Source organism: Buteo buteo, chromosome 10 (genome assembly GCF_964188355.1).
Source record: "Buteo buteo chromosome 10, bButBut1.hap1.1, whole genome shotgun sequence".
Lineage (NCBI taxonomy): Eukaryota > Metazoa > Chordata > Aves > Accipitriformes > Accipitridae > Buteo > Buteo buteo.
Window position 1 is genome coordinate 27,481,228 of NC_134180.1, and position 18,410 is coordinate 27,499,637.

The following is an 18,410-nucleotide window of genomic DNA, read 5'->3' on the forward strand; positions in this document are numbered from 1 at the left end:
ACACCTAACAGGTGGGATTGCTGTGCCTGCAACCAGCCTTTCCTGTTCTGTGGCTTTCTGGGATCAGCAAATATCAGTACCATGCCTGGGGAGCAAATTCCAGGCTGCTGCAACTCGACGGTTGCAGGTTGCTGTTGTTTGGGACTGCAGAGTTGTCCCACCTCTTTCCAGTTCTGGAAGCAATGACTAGGAACTGCCCTAAGCCTCACCTCGTCACATGTCACTGCACTGGCGTGTGCCAAGAGGTAAAGTAGGCAACACAGAGGGCATCTGGAAAGAGGGGAGACAGGAGGAACTCAATTTGGCAGATGCTGGAGCACAGCAGGTTTTCAGCAGTTTATTTTGGAAGTAATTGTTCTCTAAATAACCATGCTTTAACTGCAGTGGAGTATCTCCAGCTTCAGTAGTGTTTTATTATTATTATTAAAGACCAAAGTGTACAACAGTTATAGGATCATGGTGGTGCTCATAACTAAGATTCACTGTTCATTAACCATTCAGACACTGTGATTTTAGAAGGGCTGGGCTTTCAAGTGGTTTTTCCTAATTCTTGTCGTTTTCAAACACACCCATTTTAATTGCCAAGAAATCAAACTGCAGGAAGAAAAGTAGTGTTGCCTGATTTGTGCATAGGCTGCCTCCATCACACTAGTACATAATCAAAGAAAATATAATTACAGCTCTGCAAATTTGAGGCCCAATCCTGCAGTCTAGTCTGTTCATCCACTGTTCACATAAACGGGTGAGTCTTCGGGTTTTGCTTGGCTAACAAGTACCATTCTGTAATAACAAAGAGGAAATCTATGCTAGGATTTAGAACAGCTGGTTTTATTAAATCTAATAGACCAACTGTAACCTTGGTGTCAAGCAGGAATGATTCTCCTAAAATGACTGGAGCTGTACCAGTCTTACATTTCAGGACTGAGATCAGAACCAGATCTAGTCTGCTGAAAAATAAAGCAGTTCTGTCACTTGCTGGTAGTGACCCAAATCTTAAATCTCTCTATGTGCAGGCTGAATTTGTACACTCTAAATATATTACATGGACTCCATGGGGTGGTCTTCTTAATATCCTCCACAGTATTTACTAATAAGGCTCTTTTTTCTTCTTCATGCGGCTTGTCCTCTAAGGTGGATAGATGTTTCTGCACTAGCATTTTGTTCTATTCCTATTAAAACCATTTTAAGTTCCAGGAAGAATTTTGATCTTTTTTGTCTTCCAAAAGTATTATATATATTCACAAGTTCAGAGTCATGCTGTCTGTAACCACATACCTTTAAATCCCAATATTTGAGGTGGGAGTTATGGGAGGACGGCATTAAGTTTACAGCAGGGCTTTCCAAACTGGGGGTACAAAGGTGCTGGGAGGGAGAGGTGAAAAAGCAAATGATTAATTCTGCTTCCAACATGGGGACATTGTACTGAGGAGGGGAGAGGATGAATGGAAGAGTTCACAGGGAAGAGAGGCACAGGGCAGAGTCATTTGCAAAGTGCTGGTTTACAGAACTTTAAAAGGTAAATGCACCTATTTGTAGGCAGTAGACTAAGTTGTATCGTTTGACATGAGCTGGCTCCTAGTTATAGTTGACTTCACGATATTTACAGCATTCTTCTTAAAGCTATCAGTTTAGCGGGGGGAGGCAAGGGAAAGAAGACATCCCCTTTCTAATAGTGCTACCTCAGAAATCCCTATGCCGTGTGTGAAAATGCTGTGCCCTTCTTGCTTACCAAGTGGCTTAAGTTAATATAAGGGCACTCAATGTTCTAAAGTTAAATGCCAAGGGAACAATACCTGAAAGGTCTGAGACTGAAGCATCAGACTACACAATTCCCTATTTACTATAGATGGTATATTTAGTAACTAATCATCCAACCTAATAATCTAAAATAGTATTTGACAAAAAGGTCAAGTGTTTAATATTAGGGCTAGGAGAACCATAAAAATCTATAAGGAGAATGCTCCGTGGAACATCCAGACAGATGCAGCTCCCGGCTCTGTCACTGTATCTCTCAGTTCCTCCTTTCATTCTATAAAAATGTCACAGTCTCTCAAGCTTAAACGATTCCATACGTTTCCTGCTTCTGGAGCATGTAACTCTGGTTGTGAGACCAAACAACTCTTGTTTCTGGAAGTTTCCTCTCTTGACATCTTCTAGAGCTTTTCAAAAAGTGTCACGGTTTACGGAGTAAACTAAAGTTCCCAGGAGGACATGGAGGACTGTATTTTTATGGAAATCTCATTAGAGTGCAATGGAAGATACTTTTTAAATTAAATAATTGCTTTATAAAACTTTGCAGACTTTATGTTCCCAGTCTGTTAGCCAAATGGATATCAGCCAGAGGGGTGAGAGGGAGTGAACCAAACTGAAAGCTTGGGTAAATGGGCCCAACTTTCACACTGTTTTTGAACTTGACTAACACATGCAGGGGCTAGAAGTAGCCACAGTGTTCTGTTGATCTGTAGAGCAACCTGAGCAGGTTCAGCCATGTTTCAGAACCTCATTTCCCCTGTAAAACATAGAAACAAAACACAGAAACAGCAACTGAGACTAAATGCTGTACTGGGATCCAGACTGCAGGACACACATGTCTGAGTTTATTGTTAATGATGTCCTCCCTTAGCTCCTGTCTCTCTGATACTGTTCCCACACTCTGTTCTTCGTGACTCCCTTCATGACTGTTGGCAGTTTATTTTTTCTATTATATTCTTATTTGCCTGCAGGGACCTCAGCTATTTTACCTCTGCCCATGGGATCCCACCTCAGTTGTAGCTGTTTGAATTAACGTGCCTCCTTGCTGCGTCTTCTGACTGAGGAAACTGCAAGGAGAAGTGCCATCATGGCTAGCAGAACAAACAGATGATCCACCCTGTATCTCATTGCTGTGGCATTTTTTCATTTTTTGTAAACCTACACAGTTAATAGCAGGTTTCTCTTTTTTTTTTTTTGATCAGCAAATATATACTACAGGAGCGAGGGGGGGTATTTGGAAGAAAAAATGGGACACACCTTTTAATTCTCATGAAAGCATTATCATGGGAAGCCCTCTTGCAACAACAGAGTGACAACAAGTTAAATATTTTGTTTCAAAGGGATTATCCCTACCCAGCAGGGAACAGCTGGCATAAAGCGTTGATCCACCTCCCATTGCAAACATGAGCCAAACTCCCGTTGATTTCATTGGTACAGAATCAAGCCCTTATTAAGTCCATGACCAGCTTTGCACGACTTCTGTCCCTGTCTGCTTCCCTTACACATAGGCCTGACCCTCTCTGACCCTGGAGAACCCAAGCTCAGGGGGGCTGTAGTGGAACTGAAAGCATTTTAAGAGGTGAATGAGTAAAATAGTACATCAGCTTTTTCCAAACACTTTCAGCGGTGGAGTACATCTCAAATAGCCACGCTAACTTCAGTATAGCCCATCTGTCTGGATAGCCAAATTAAAAGCAGCAAGATGTATCTAGGATCTTGACTCACTAAAATGAGCCAGTTCCTGCTTTTTTCTGGATTAGCATGGTTCCTCTTTAGGTTGTGTTTCATTCCTGTGTTGAGCCACTTGAAAAGGATTATTCTCTCATGGTATTTTCAAGTTTTGTGCACAGTTACATAGCAGTGTATTTAGTAAAAGAGCACCAGTTACTGAGATGTGTTGAAAAACATCACTCCCAGATCTAAGAGCAGCCACAGACTTCTTAGTATCTTTCAAGAGCATTCACATCAAGCCATATATGTATGTAGAACTGTTCAGAGAACATACATTAATTAGGAAAAAACCTAGACACTAGTTAGGATCCTAATCTCTGACATCGACAGGCTTCTTCTCACCAACATCTGGTCTCTCCATGGTTATATTGTTTGAATACATTTCTGCTAAATGGCAGACAGGCTGAAACTATTACTGCCTAGGAATGGGAAAAAATGTAATAATAAGTGATTGGGTTATTAAGAGCCTTACTGTATGTGACAGTGAAAAAACTGGGGCTGTACCCTCATATGTCATCTAAAAGTTAGTACTGTGAACAAGATGTTTTCATATCCTTTCTAATACTTTGAAATAGATCAAAATTTATCATAGCTATCTTCATTTTACTCTGTTAATAATGAATGATCAGTGAAACACTTTGGAATGGGAAAAGCTAGATGATTCATATAACCTCTGCTGTGAAAGGTTTTCAAAGTTTAAAACATACAAAGAGAAGTAAAAGTAGCTGTATCTTTTGCACAATATATAAAAGCCAAGAAATTATGTAGGAGAGCTGAGAAGTTTTAATGGAATAACATAGTTTGTGAGATGGTCATACAGGTCTGATTTTTTGATAATCAGATTGAGTTTCATTGTTCAGCATTTGCATGAGTTCTCAAACAATGAAACTGTCTTTGTGGACATTTCTTTTCACTGAAAGTCATCCTTTGATGATAGTAGTATGACTGTGTGAGTGTTGTATAACTGCAATTTTTAACTCCTGGGGAAGATACTGTGTAAAAAGCTGTGTTTCTTCTTTACTAGAACTGATAGAAGATGTGAAAAAGAGTCCAAAGTCTTGCTCAACTGTTTATGGATAACAAGGAATCCAGAAACTTTGCCATAGTGTTCCTGTTATGCACAGGCATCTGATAAGTCTGCCCTAAGAATAAAGGGCCAAATTCTCTGCTGGAATAAAACCCACAATTTCTCTGGTGTCTGTTGATCTTCCACTACCTGTTTCAGCAGAGACCTTGATTGCTAAAAGCTGAACTACAGAGACATGTCTTTACCCCTCCAAATCGTATAGTCAATGTTTGGAGATTTTTTTTATCTTTGTGCCAGTGCACAGAAAGAGGTATAATATGGTGCATGCATGACTTCTTCATAAAGATTCCACTTTCGGAGCCTGTGAGTAGGGAATTAAGTGTCCCATTCAGGTAGATTATTCTATAATAATAGTTGTCATTCCTGTTGCATCATTTTCACAAGTGTGTAAGGCTCTTGACTGAGAAAGACTGGACATGCTGGACCACTGTTCTGGACCAGTATTGCAGTCCCTGTGCTTTTGTATTGTTAGAGCTACTTCTTTTGAACTTTACAGCTAGCTAAAAATTTGCGATATTCTAGGTTATTCTGTGAGAAGAAAATGTTGGTGAGAGTCACATACTACTTCCATGTAATTCTCTCCTTTTTTTGTAAACACATAAAGATCTGGGGTTTTGACCACAAGACAAGTCAAACAACTAGAAGAATAGAAAAATTTTATCCCATTGCCTTGTGAGACCTCGTTCAGCCAGAGCCCATTCCTTATGCTCACCCTTGGCCTCATGTAGGGATGCAGTGTCTGCATTTCCTGCCACCTTTCTTCATTTCTGTAGTGCTTCTGTGGCTTTTCTTCCCATCCAGCTCTGATGGTCTCTCAGTGCAATACTCAGAAGATGCGCTTCTCTCATAGTTCAAGTCTCTGATCAGACTGGCCTTGCCTTTGCTGTGTGCAATGACACGTGCCTGCACTTTGCTTTGAAGGCTGAGTATCTTCACAGAGGAGTTGAGTTTCTCCTTCCCAGCTAGCTCAACTGAAGGGTAGTGACTACAACCACCAGTTCTGACAACATTTCATTCATCCATTCTTAACTCTGTTTTCTATCAGAATTATTCCCATAACTCCCTGCCATCATAAAAAAGCGAGCCTGAAAAGGAGTAAACATAGAGTGGTTTAAAATTGTATACTAGGAATAATTAAACTTTTAGTGAGAGGCTTCTGTCATTTCTCTATTTTTACTTACTTTGAGGAGGACAGCATGTTCTCATCTCTGTGGAGTCACATAAATGACTTGATTAAAGTGCATGTTACAGAGCTGAATCTGGGCATTTGGAACTTGCTTGCTGTTTTCTTAAGGTATTTGTATGATAGATGAGGAAAAAAAAAGTCCTGTGCTTAGTTCTTCTTGTTATGATGTAAATGTATTTTCCACACATTTGCGAATAGAGTAAAGAACAAGAGTTCTTCAGCTATTTAAAGTCTTTGAAAGAAGAAAGGCAGTTTAGATTACCAGCAGCCTACAATGTGCGTGGCACAAAAATGTCAGTTTTAATGGCAAAGTTCAGGATAAAACTGTGTCAGCTAATTTAATCATTTACCATGAAATACCAGTTATCTTAATCTTACATGCAGTCCTTAAGTCTGCTGCATATTTTTGTGTAATTGAATCCTGACCCTAAAAGGGAGGAAGCAAGGAATTTGCTTTTTAGTGAATAGTTAGGCTCTAAATGTTCCTGTTCATAAATTGTATTTGTAGCATTGTCAGATATTTTAATACTGAGCAGCTAATATTTCTGATGAGTCTATTTTTTCTCTGTTTCATATTTGTTTTCCATGCTGCAGAAATCATATTTGTATTCAGTTTCTATGGAACTTAACCGAGTTCTCTGGAAAAAGTGCAAATATTGTTCCCAGAACTTAAGGCAAATAAATTAGTATCTAACCCAGATGACACATTTTATTCATGTGGTTTGCTTTCCATCTAGATACCTGATGTATTACTTCAGCAGCAAATTCAACAAGGCCAAGATGTCTTCATTTTCCTTCAGAGCAAGAGCTGTAAAAGCGGTGTGATGGAAGTATTGGTCTTCTGTGGCCAGCCGGCGAGAACCCATCAACAGCTGTGATGAGCAGAGCAGACATGGGGAGACAGGAGGCAGCTGAAGCCAAAGAGGACCCACGCCTGGAGCTGTGTGTGTGATTGGAGCAGAGAGAGGCCAGGACCCAAGGAAATCCCAGCAGCAAGGGAAAAAAACAGATTGACTCTCAGTGACTCATTTAGCTCCTGGATTGGACAGATCTCTCCCCTGCTGGCAATTTGGCTGAGCATCAATGGACAGATACCAGGATGAATAGCTTAAAATAATTAGGGGTTGGGAATCTGCAAAACTGCTAGCCATCCAATTCTTCACTGTGCAATGCGAGGCACAAAAAGAAATTACATTTAGGTTATTAAATATTAAGTCAGTGGATTTACCTCCATTTGGTCCAGAACAGGAAACTGGCTAAAATTCAACATTTATATCATTGTGTTGATGATCTGTTTATCACTGAACAAGTGAGTGCCTTTTGGCAGGTCAAGCTCTTTGACACATGGGGTGAATGTGTGCTTAATTTCTCCCAAACAGAAGAATTAATATAATAATAATTAACACAGATGAGAACAGAATTAAAATACAGTCAAGAGTTCAGTTTAATGCCAGGCATCTCACATTTTAGATGTTCTGGGGCCAGATTTTTTCCTGTTGAAGGTAGTCAGGATTTTGCCATCGGCGCTGATGGGAGCCGGAGTGGGCCTTGAATACAGTGAAACAGGATTCCCTGTACTTTCTATTTAATGCTCAAAATCAGAAGCAACAGGCTCATTTAGTATCAGTAAAGGTCAGTTAAAATTATAGAGACATCCTTTGGAGCAAATCCTCTGCCTCCTATTTGCATATTTATGAACTAGAGATTACGACAGGCTATTCCATTTATTAGAGCAGTGCCGCTATAGTTAATAGTCTGTCAGTATTTCCATTATAAACCCCGTTTTTCAGTGGTTTAATATCTCAGCCATTTAAAATCACATCAGGAAGCAAGTTGGTCTTACGTTGTCGGCCAGGTGCAATTTTTTGTTTTGGATTATTTTCAATAATGAAATACTGTTCATCATATATGTAAATGAGCCACAGGATTTCTGTTGGGGGGGAAATTGGAAAGTGCATAAGTTCATTACAGCTTTGTTTTTCTTTAGAAAAGAAGGGAAAAGAGGGATTTGACCAATCTTGTCAACTGGGGCTTCACATTTGAAGAACAGTTTCTCAAGCAACTTCTCACAGAATAAACACTGGTTCTCAGTGTGAAATCAGGTTGCTGCGTGCTTGCCAGTGGTGACCAGGGTATACAGGTGAGGATGGTTCCCCTGTCCCTCAGAAATTTCTTGTCTGCCAGAGTCATGGGTGAAGCACACCAGGTGAGAAAGCAGTGAACGTAAAAAACCAGCCTTTAGAAGTAACAGAAGCCCTGTTGACAAATTCAAAAAGTTGGCGTCTTTTTAAGTATCTTTCAGATGCAGGGAAGTGCAGTACTGTACTGACTTTATTGCTGATATTTGGGGTAGAGAAAAGGGGTTGCTGAGGCTTTGGGGAGGGGGCAGTTTTGAAGCTACCTTGTATGTGTCCCTGAACTGAGCAATATTGTTTACTTCAGCAGTCTCACATCCTGCTCCTTCCAAACAGCCTCAGTTTGCTTTCATAGAGGTGTTGGTTTGCTAAAAAATAGCTGCCTGGCAGGGGCAAATGTTTCAATTAAAATGCCAATTTTTAACTTACCAGGGCAGCAAAAAGTTACTCTTCAGTAAAAAAGCTGGTCTTGCACTATAACCTCTTGCCCCATAAGTAGAGAAACAGTCCAATAAGAAACTCCTGGGCAGTGATTTGTTCTCAAGGCCTTGAAAAATCATTTGCCACCACAATAACTGAAAAGTTAGAAATCAAATTCATGAAGAAAAAAAAATTAAATCATGTGCAAAATGTTTGTTGCTCTTTACCATTGCCCAACAAACACATAGTTGGGGGTGGGAACAAACACAGTCCATGTTTTCCTTCTTTTTCATCGTAAAGGTCTATGTGCACAACTGGAGACTCCAGGGAAACTAACGATGACAGGCCAGAAACACCATTGAAACATCATATATGATCCACTTGGTGCATGGCAGCTAATAAAACTATGCCCTAGGCAAGACCTAGGGCTTGGCCTCTATGTCTTCTTCTGTGAATTTTGACTGAATTAAGATTAACAACAAGTTTAGAAGGTACGTTACATAAACAATTTTTTAAGTACTTGTAAGCCATGATTGCAACAAAAAGTCTGTGATCTGAAAGCCCCCAAATTCAAATGGTGAGCCAGACTTTGCATCTGGCCTCTTATCTCCATCATGAGATCCAAGAGCCCAGATGAAGACACTCCACTCAAGCTTGTGGAAAATCTGTTCCAAATCCAAGTGGCTCAGGCTTATTAGTAGCGCTTTCTTAAAACAACAGTATCTGGGATATTATTGTAGGTAATTGCTATCTTGAAGTGCATTTTCCAGATTCCTTCCCAAATTGCCATTGTAAAGAACAATCTTCCTTCCCCAGGCACATCACAGTACTTTTTCAGCCAAAAATTATCTCTGGTCATGATAAGTGATCATAACTCAGAAGTAGGCAGACTACAGAAATTCTAACTGTGTTGAATACAAAATTACTTTAACAGTTTTATAAAGCAGGTGTAACCCAAAGTAACAGTGGGGAAGGGAGGGTCTGCCAAGTGTGTTTAGAATGTATGAAGTATTACGTGCTGTCTGCTGGAAGATAAGTCCATGCTCAGTAAGCTATCTGAACAGCATGGTTCACTACATGTATTTGTTATGTTTTGGTTTTAATTTGAAGTGACATAAAATCTTGCATAACTGATTTGAGTGCATCTCTGAATATTAAAAATACTAATTATTATGTAATTAGTCAACAGGATGTGTGTAATTGTGTAATACCAGCATTCCTGGGTGTGGTTAAGTACGTAGGTAGAATGCCAACACTCATCTAGACGTAGTATTATAAAATTACACAACAACATACACCCTGGGTGAGTACTCTAATTATATTTTACATTTAAACAATGGCTACATTAGCAAAATAGAACTTACTCTTTTTAAAAATATCTTCCCACAGGCATGGATCATAGTAGATGATGGTGATAATATTGCCCAAATAGAGTATCTTCCATCTTGGACCAGGACCCAGGCTTCTTCATAAACATACAAATAGGAGACAGAAACCAGGCATAAAGAGCCCTTCATCCACTCATGGCATGAAGCCACCCCAAAACAGACATGTGACAATTGCTGAATCATGCACCAGAATAATCGAATGCAGAAAATGAACAGGAAGAACTTTCTATCTCATGAAGAATCACATGAGATTAACCAGAAATCTGACTAGAACTGTTATATTTGTATGACTTAACAGACATCAGGACCATCTTTAAACCATGGTGGAAACAGAACCACATAGTGAATCAGATTCTTCTTTGAACTTACCCAGGAAGATCTAGGTTACAGCCATCAAATGTCTTGAGCATTTTTGTAACCCTGATCTATGCTAAGACTTGCTGCCAATGTGGTACAAAAGTCTTCTGTACTCCTGGGCAAAAGCTCCCTGCCTAGTCATCACTCATTCTTCCTATGGTATGTCTGCAGTGACTGACAGGTTCACCAGAGCCAGCACTACAGAGATGGTAAGATCTGCAGTACAGACAGAAAAGGTGGATGGTTCTTTTACATGGCTCACCAGTGTTTTCTCTCTTTTGACATGGATTCAAGGCAAAAAATCCAGGAGAGGAATGGAAAGGTGAAAATTCCAACACACACAAAAAAAAAAAACAACCCAAAACCTAAGCTGTGACTCATTATAAATGTAAAATGTCAGAGCCTAAAGCTGGTTTTTTTTCATGTGTCTGGGTGGAGAAGGGTGAGGTGCCCTCTGAGGATGATTATATCTTTTACTTTTGAGTCTGAAGATCTTGGATGTGGTTTGGCAAGTTCATACAAATATTTGTGATAAAGTTGAACTGCCGTCTGGAAATGTTATGTACAGAGATGTAAGAAAGCTTAAGGAGAAAACTGCAGATGCTGGAATAAGAATCAGCAGTGCACATGAATGAGGTTAAAAATTGCAGACAATTAGCTACTAGATGATTCCTACTAAATAAATCATCAAAGACTTGACTACTGCTTCCAGGTTTCCACAACAATATTAGCTCATTGGAGCAGCCAAAAAGATGTTAATTTGGCCAAAGTTTTAGGAATTTGCTATTCTTGTTTGAATTAACTAATCAACCAACAAGGCCAATGTACACTCTCTCGCCAAGGCTATAAAGCAGGGCCTTCATGCTTCTAGGGAAGATACTATATTTATTGCTCAGGATCAAGGGCCCCATGATATGGAAAATAAGCTTCTTTGTGTTAAATGAGAGCTACATGGGAAAGAAAAACAACCTGAGCTTGGCATGGAATCTCACATCTTATTCAGCACTCAATAAACACTTTTCTTGTCCAGTTTAATAGAGAAGTACAATTTCTTTTTCCGGTATGCCTCCACAGATCAGATCTAGCTCTGATCTCATTTAGAGCTTAATCCAAGACCCAGAGTAAAGGGAAAATATTACCATTGCCTCCAACAGGCATCTGGTCAGTCTTGTACCATGGTTTTACCTAAATGTAAATTCAGTGCTGAGTTTCTCCCAAGAAAAAGAGGGGTAAGTGGTAAGAGACAGAAGTCTGTGCTCTCAGCTGTCCACCCTCCTTTTAGTTGCTGCTGATAGGACCAATCCTTTGGCTTGGCAAAAACTTCTTAATTCATCTGGTCTTTCTGCAGGGTTGACTGGTACAAAAAGGTGCTGACCTTGACCTTCTTCATTGCTACATCTAGGCAACTCACCACAGTTGTACTCTCTTTTACTGCTTGAGATTTACTTGTGTCACTGGCATGTTGTGATAGGCCTCTGAATGTCACTGCTGTGAAGGTTTTGTTCTTCCCAAAGACTCTCCAGAGGTTCAGTGAAGGCAAGCAGGGTTTGCTTCGGTTGAAAAGTAGGTTGTATGTGTCACTATAATAAATGGAAACATGCAAATTGTTGGTTGAATTTAATAGGAAATTGGAATGTTTGACTTGTCACAAGGCCAGTTTATACTATGTGGACTTCTGACATTGCTCGTAGCAGGTGAACCTCACCCTGTGTTGAGGACCAGCTCAAGGCCTAGTTATCATGTACATGCAATTTAAACTATCTTCAGAATAAAACTGAAGTGGTGCATAAGCCTCACACTCTCTCTTTGTGCAAGAGTGTAAAAAAAGGAACCTGATTTGGAAGACACTAGGGAGAAATACTGAAGTTTTACACATCAAAAAGGCTAATTAGAGATGCTTTTCTTTTATAACAAATAAGCCAAGCATATTGACATTAATTATATTAAGTACTCAAGGTTTGGAATAATCTATTGAAGAGCACAGATGTATACCAAATCCTATGCAAATGAGTGTGTGCAACTATTTTTCAGGTAACACATTTATTTATAAAAATAAGCTGTGTGTTTGGGTTTCTTTTTAATGGATAGAACATCATAAAAGGTCCCTCTCTCTCTCTTGCTCTTACTCAATGTAGTGAGATAGTTTTATCTGTTCAGCACAGCCTAACATGCATTTCAGGAGCTCAGAGCAGATTCTTCCTGTATGTGAGTTAGTAGTACTATGTTAGCTTAGCTTTCCTGGAGTTACATCACTGTAACTAGGAGCAAAATTTGTTCACTGGTGGCAAATTTCCTTTGGTTTCAGAAAAACTAATGGAATTCATAACTGCATTTGTATTTTTCAGTCTGTGTCCCTGAGCTTACTAGTGACAGAGATGTTTAAAGAAAATCCTGTGACTGAGATTTGCTATGTTGCCCATTAGTGTTGTTGGTAGCGACTCATAATAACATTGGGAAGAAAACTTCATCTATCCCTTCTTTTACCCTGGCTGACTGCAAAGAAATCCTCTTACTTTTGATAGCTTTACTTCATGGTGGAAGAGTTCTTCTATGTCAGGGCCATGACAGGCAGGTTCAGCAGGCTGAATCACTCTGCCCCGAATGCTCCTATAACCCTGCCCCATTCCCTGCTCCTTCCATCTTAGGCACTGCCTCTATACAGGTGAAAGACACTTCACTTTCCAGGTCAAATTTCTCTGCTGAACCTGCCAAATACTTGTCTATGGACACCCCTTAAATTAGATGAGATGTCTAGTTTACATAGGAGCTGCTCTGTGCTCGTTGCAGATTGTCACCTGGCTGGGCGGTGTTGGGACTGGCAAGCTTCCTGGAGCCTGCTCCACAATCTCCAAACCATCCTACAAATGCCAGGGCTTAGCACTTTTGCTCTTAGAAACACCCATCTGCAAGGGCAAATGTAGGTAGTGAATAGTTTTTCTCTCTCATCACCAGTAGAGAATGTTGATGTTGCCAGTGCTGGTTCAGGTTCCTCGAATTCTCCCAATTTACCTAACAATTCTTTTAACATTTTGCAGGTGTTTCCAGAGCTAGTCTGTCTGCACAAGTTCCAGAAAACTCATGGTAAAGCATCTGCTTTCACCTCTCAGATTGAAGCCCATTAAAGGATTTGAGGAAAACTATTCAGTGCTGTGGGCAATGAAGAACAAATAGGATCCATTTAGATGAGTTGCAGGTATCATCTTAGACCTCTAAAAAGTAGGAAAAAAATTATTTGTACTCTAAAATGATAACAGCAATCTCTGTATATTCTCAAGAATTGTCAACAACTGGCCTCCAGTCTAGCTTGAAGATTTTGGTAACCCCACCAGCTACCAGCAGGTCTGGACAAGATTGCCTAAGCCACAGATTGCTGCACTTCTGAACATCCACTACTGGTAATTAACAGACATAAAATATTGGAATAGTTGGATTTTTGTTCAACTTAGTGTGCTTGGTCCTAGGATTTTATGTATACATCATTTTTAGTAAGGGTAGAAAGGAGACAGCTTCTATCCTGATTGTACTGTCATATTGAAAAGCAGCTATTTATATTGACCCTGGTCATCCAAAGGCACCCTTTTACAAAGAGGCACCTCTGAGACATGGATCCATTGAGTTGGCTGACATGATGACAGAAGCAGCACTTGTAGCAGAAGCCAGCTTGGAGTTTTATAGGTTTTAGAGTTGCAGGGGTGGGAGCAACAGACTATCAGTTGGTTGTGAAGTCAGAGTGAAAGCTTTTATATATAATTTCAGCTGTTGGACAGGCAGATGGTTCTGTTAGTAACTCTTCCTTACATATAGATCAGCCTTCTAAACACCTTTTTGCATCTGCTTTGCATAAAAGTGTATAAAAAAACCCAAACCCCTAAGCTTTCGCCTTCAGTGTGCAGTCAGTAGATTAGAAGGAAAAGGAGCTGTTACACCTGTGAAATTAAATTTGACTCAAATATAATTTAGGGTGATAATAAGGTGAAAGTTCAGAATCTTTCTGACCTAGCGTGATACCCGTACAAAGCATATTGAGCTGCTGTCTAACTTTTTTATTCTTGCTTGAAACCTAAAATTTGGTTTCAAATAAAAATCAATTCCTACCAGGTTCATATAATACAAGTATTTTATTGAATTCTGACTGAAACAGTTTTGTTCAGAGACTGGGGGCCAAGTCCTGGCCTTGTGGCATAGGGCCAGGAGTATTTTGCAGGATGTGACAGTTTCCAGGCCACAGGCAACTCTGACTTTAGGGGAAGGTGAAGGAGGTGGGTACCTACCCTAGAGAGATGTTACAGGCAGCAAAAAAGCGAAGTCACAAATGGAAACTATGTATTCCTTTCTAGCACTAAGGGGTTTCTGCTGAAATTTTCAAAATCTGTTGGGGATGTGTGGCAAATTTTTCGGCCACTTCAAGGGAACCAGAATAGGGGTTGTCAGCTTTGCAAGGAGAAACCAAGGCACGAGGGAAGATGATAGCTAGGTGGGAGAAGAAGAGATACAGGGGCAAGGGGAGAGAGGAAGGCAGGCTGGCTCATGCAGGCGGCCTGGCTGGCAGCAAGGTGTGCAGGGAAAGGGGGGACTGCTAGTAGGTGAAGAGACTGGTTAGGATGTATCTGGAGGCCATCAAATTGGTGCTGAGGGGTGAGGTGCTGGAGTCTCCTGTCTGGAAAGAATAAGGCAGAGGAGAGCAGTAAAGCTCCTGAGGAGGCATGGGGGGGGTGAGGCACAGGGAGGAGCAGGGCCCCCTCTGCACCCACCCCACCCCAGGATGAGGTGGCCTGGCCATGGCTCCAGGACTGAGGCGGGGCATTGCCTCTGGGTTCATGGCATTATTTTAAAAAAATGAGAGGAGCCTAAATCTCTTACTGTTTAACTGGGGAAACAGGAGCTTAACAGTGAAGAAAAAGTCCTTCTATCTGCCCCCAAAATCAGCTAAGCTCCAGTCAAAGGTTTTACCTGATGCTTTCCTAGTGGCCACCTCTGCCCCATGGGTGACATCCCTGTCTCTGCTTGAGCGTGACAGGGCAGTGAGAGTGCAAAGCACCTCAGAATGATGGGGGGGTATCAGGGAGGGAGGTTTGTACCAGTTAATTAGCAGCACTTTTGTGGTTTCTGCAGTCCACAGTAACCTCCACAAGACCTGCAGTGGAGGAGAGGTATTTGGGGATTGTGGTGGAGGCTGGAAGCTGATTTATTTGAGCTCTTCTTTCTCTGAGCATCAAGTGCATTGCTCCTCTAGCTCTCTTTAGAGACCATGTCATCGACTGTCCCAGCTGGACAGCCCAGTGTCAAAAGGAAGGGAGACTTGCTCATCACTGTCATATAAATCAGGCCCCAAATCTGAGCCCTGTAAAATGTGAGAAAATGAGAGATTCGATTATCCATATGGATCACTCTGGATTTATTCCAGATTGCTTCATTAATAGCAATCAAAGACATCACTTTAATGGATTTTTTTATCCTCAAAATCATGATCATGAGGAATTTGTTCTGGCTATTGATTTTGAAAAGGCTTTTGATTCTCTTCAATAGCCTTAACTTATTTCAGATTTAGGTAACAGTAGGATTTGGTCTTAAATATGTTAGATAGGTCAATCTCCTTTATTCAAATCCACAGTTATGTTAAAACTAATGACCATAGTTTGAAGATGATTTATATACAGAGGCTTAGACAGGAGGGTCCTTTTTCTCTGATACTTTTGCTGTTACAGAGGAGCCTTTGTTTTGGGGCAAATCAGTGTTTTTAAGGGAAAAGTCAGTGATGTTTTCCATTCTGCCCTTAGTTGGAGAATATGTTATTTTTTTAATGAAGATTTTTAGATATTATGCTGGAAGTCACTGAATGTTCATGTTTCTTCTTTGTTAATTGGGGTAAAACTCTTAAAGCCATTAGGCGATTTAAATGCAGCTCTATTTGAGCAATATCCTTTATTGGATCCCCCATTATCCTTTAAACATCTTGGTGTGCAAGGGGATAAAATTAGAAAGAATTTGTTTGCTTTAAATTGCCAGCCTCTGCTTGATAAAACTATTAGCTATTTAGCTAATTGGACTGCTCTTCCATTATCATTAATTGGCAGAATTGATACAATTAAAATGGGGGCTTTATCTAAAGTGTTTGTGTTTTTTCTGAGGTATTCCCATCGAGTTCCCTAACATATTCAGGGAGCCTTACATTCTGCAGTTAGTTTTGTTTTCAGGGTTAGAGGTAAATTTAAGATTAATTTTGAAACTCTGCAGCTTCTCATAGAGTCAGCTGGACTGGCTCCTGCTAATTTTATTGTTGTTTTTGGCTGCCCTGGTACAGCATGTTGTTTCATGATTTAGACAATCCCCAGCATTATACGGCTGTGGAGCGCATGGGGCAGTGCAACAACAGGCTGAGAAAAATCAGGCCCTCAGAGCTCACCCCCTACTTTGCAGAAGGTCACAGCAAGGCTTGCTCCCAGGGCAGTGTCCTGCAAGGTGCTAAACACCCATTATTCCCTGACCCACCAAAGCATTTTAACACAGCCATAACTTTTAAGCACACATACAGGCCCAGTGATGCCAATTAGCTTACTCATACGAGTAAAGTTAAACAAAGGCTGTGCTTAGTTGGGGCCACAGTAATCATCACCTTGTCGGTTTGAGACTCCCACATGAATCCGTTGCAAAATAGCACATGTTCTTCCGCTTACACCTTGGCTGTGCTCTCAGCTGATGCTGCCCTCCAAATGCGCAGGGGGAAGGCACTGGGTTTTGAGCAGAAGCTCTGCCAATCCTTGTCTTCCCCTGTGGTCAAAGCAACAAGAAACCGCACCCTCTGTTCCTGCCATCCCTGGTGGACATGCCGTCTTTTTTAGGCTGCTAGTACAAATTGTGCTTCTCCCTCCTAACACTGGGATTCATGTCAGCCATTAGCCTCAAATAAATGAACGGGCCACAAGAAAATTAAAACCAAATCATGCCTCTATCAAAGGGAGGTCTTAATTGTCAAGTAGGGCCTCTATTGCCAGAACTAGTCATTTGGGTCTGCTTTTTGTATCAGAGGCTAAGAAAACCAGAGGATGATTAATTGGGCAGGACCAAGAGGATGTCACCCCTCCCATACAGCTGGCCAGTGTGGGCAGTTTCTAAATCACACCATAGGGCAGTGGCTAAATCACTGAATGCTACCACTACCTCTGCTTCATCTCCATCACAATTTTATGTAGTGCTGGGGTAGCCACATTTGTTCGTCACCACCCAAACATGCTTTTATACTGGGACTTGCAAGCCATGTAGAGCTGGGTCTATTGCCGTTTAAAGCTGCTTAAATTACCTTGTATCTAAAATATAAAACTGTTTATGCAAAATAATTTTTTAAAATGTTTTATCTACAAAATATATGCAAATATAATTATATATATTTTTAGTAAAAAAAAAAAAATCAGGTCCATTTTCATAGGCGTGACCCAATATGTAATTGACAGGTATGAACACTGGAGCTACCCTGATACAATACTGCCCTGCTTAATTCATTTGAGTCATTGTACTTTTTAGACTACACCAAAGTCATCTCATGAAACACATCATGCTTCATGGGTTAATCCTGATTTAGCTGTGATGCTTTGCTTTTGGGTATTATCTAAATTGTTTTGCCCATCTCTTCTTCATCTTGTCTATCTCGAGTATCATTCTACATGGGTTTCACTCATACATTTATTTGTATTTAAATTATGCATCTCTTTAAGGAGATAGACCCATCAAGTGATACAATACCCCGTGGCACAAAGAATGAGGCATTGTTTACTTTTGCATAAAAAGCCATGAAGATGGAGCACACAGTTTATAGGATACTAATGAATTATTTGGATGTTTGACCTTAAGTCAGACTCAATCCAGCTAAGCTTGCTAACCAATGGAATTTAAGTGTAACAGATAACAGCCCAAGAGGCCACCATATTGTGGATCTAGCTTGCACAGCTTGTCCCTTATTGACAACCTCAGCCGAGCACCTTTGCACTGAGTAGCTGATGAAGTACCTCATCGCAGGCAGTCACAGGGCTGCCTTCTCGCTGCCTCGGGGACAGTGCGTAGCATGGACTAAGGTTGAACTGTTGCTCCATGTCCTAGGACACTCCTTCTAGGGAGAAAGAGAGCACGTGAGTCTCTGGAACTAACAACCTGTCATGTGTCATGAGCACTAAATTCACTGTAACGAAAGTCACCTTGGGCTGAAGGGCTTGTTGCAGCTCCCTCAGGACGAATGTGCACTCCCACGAGTTCCGGTAGAAACCCCACACTCCCACTGACTTCCCCGTGGCGCAGGGAAAGAGGAGGGGGGAGCAGAAACAAAACCCCTTAGAATAAGAGACTAAAAGACAACTACCTCAGAG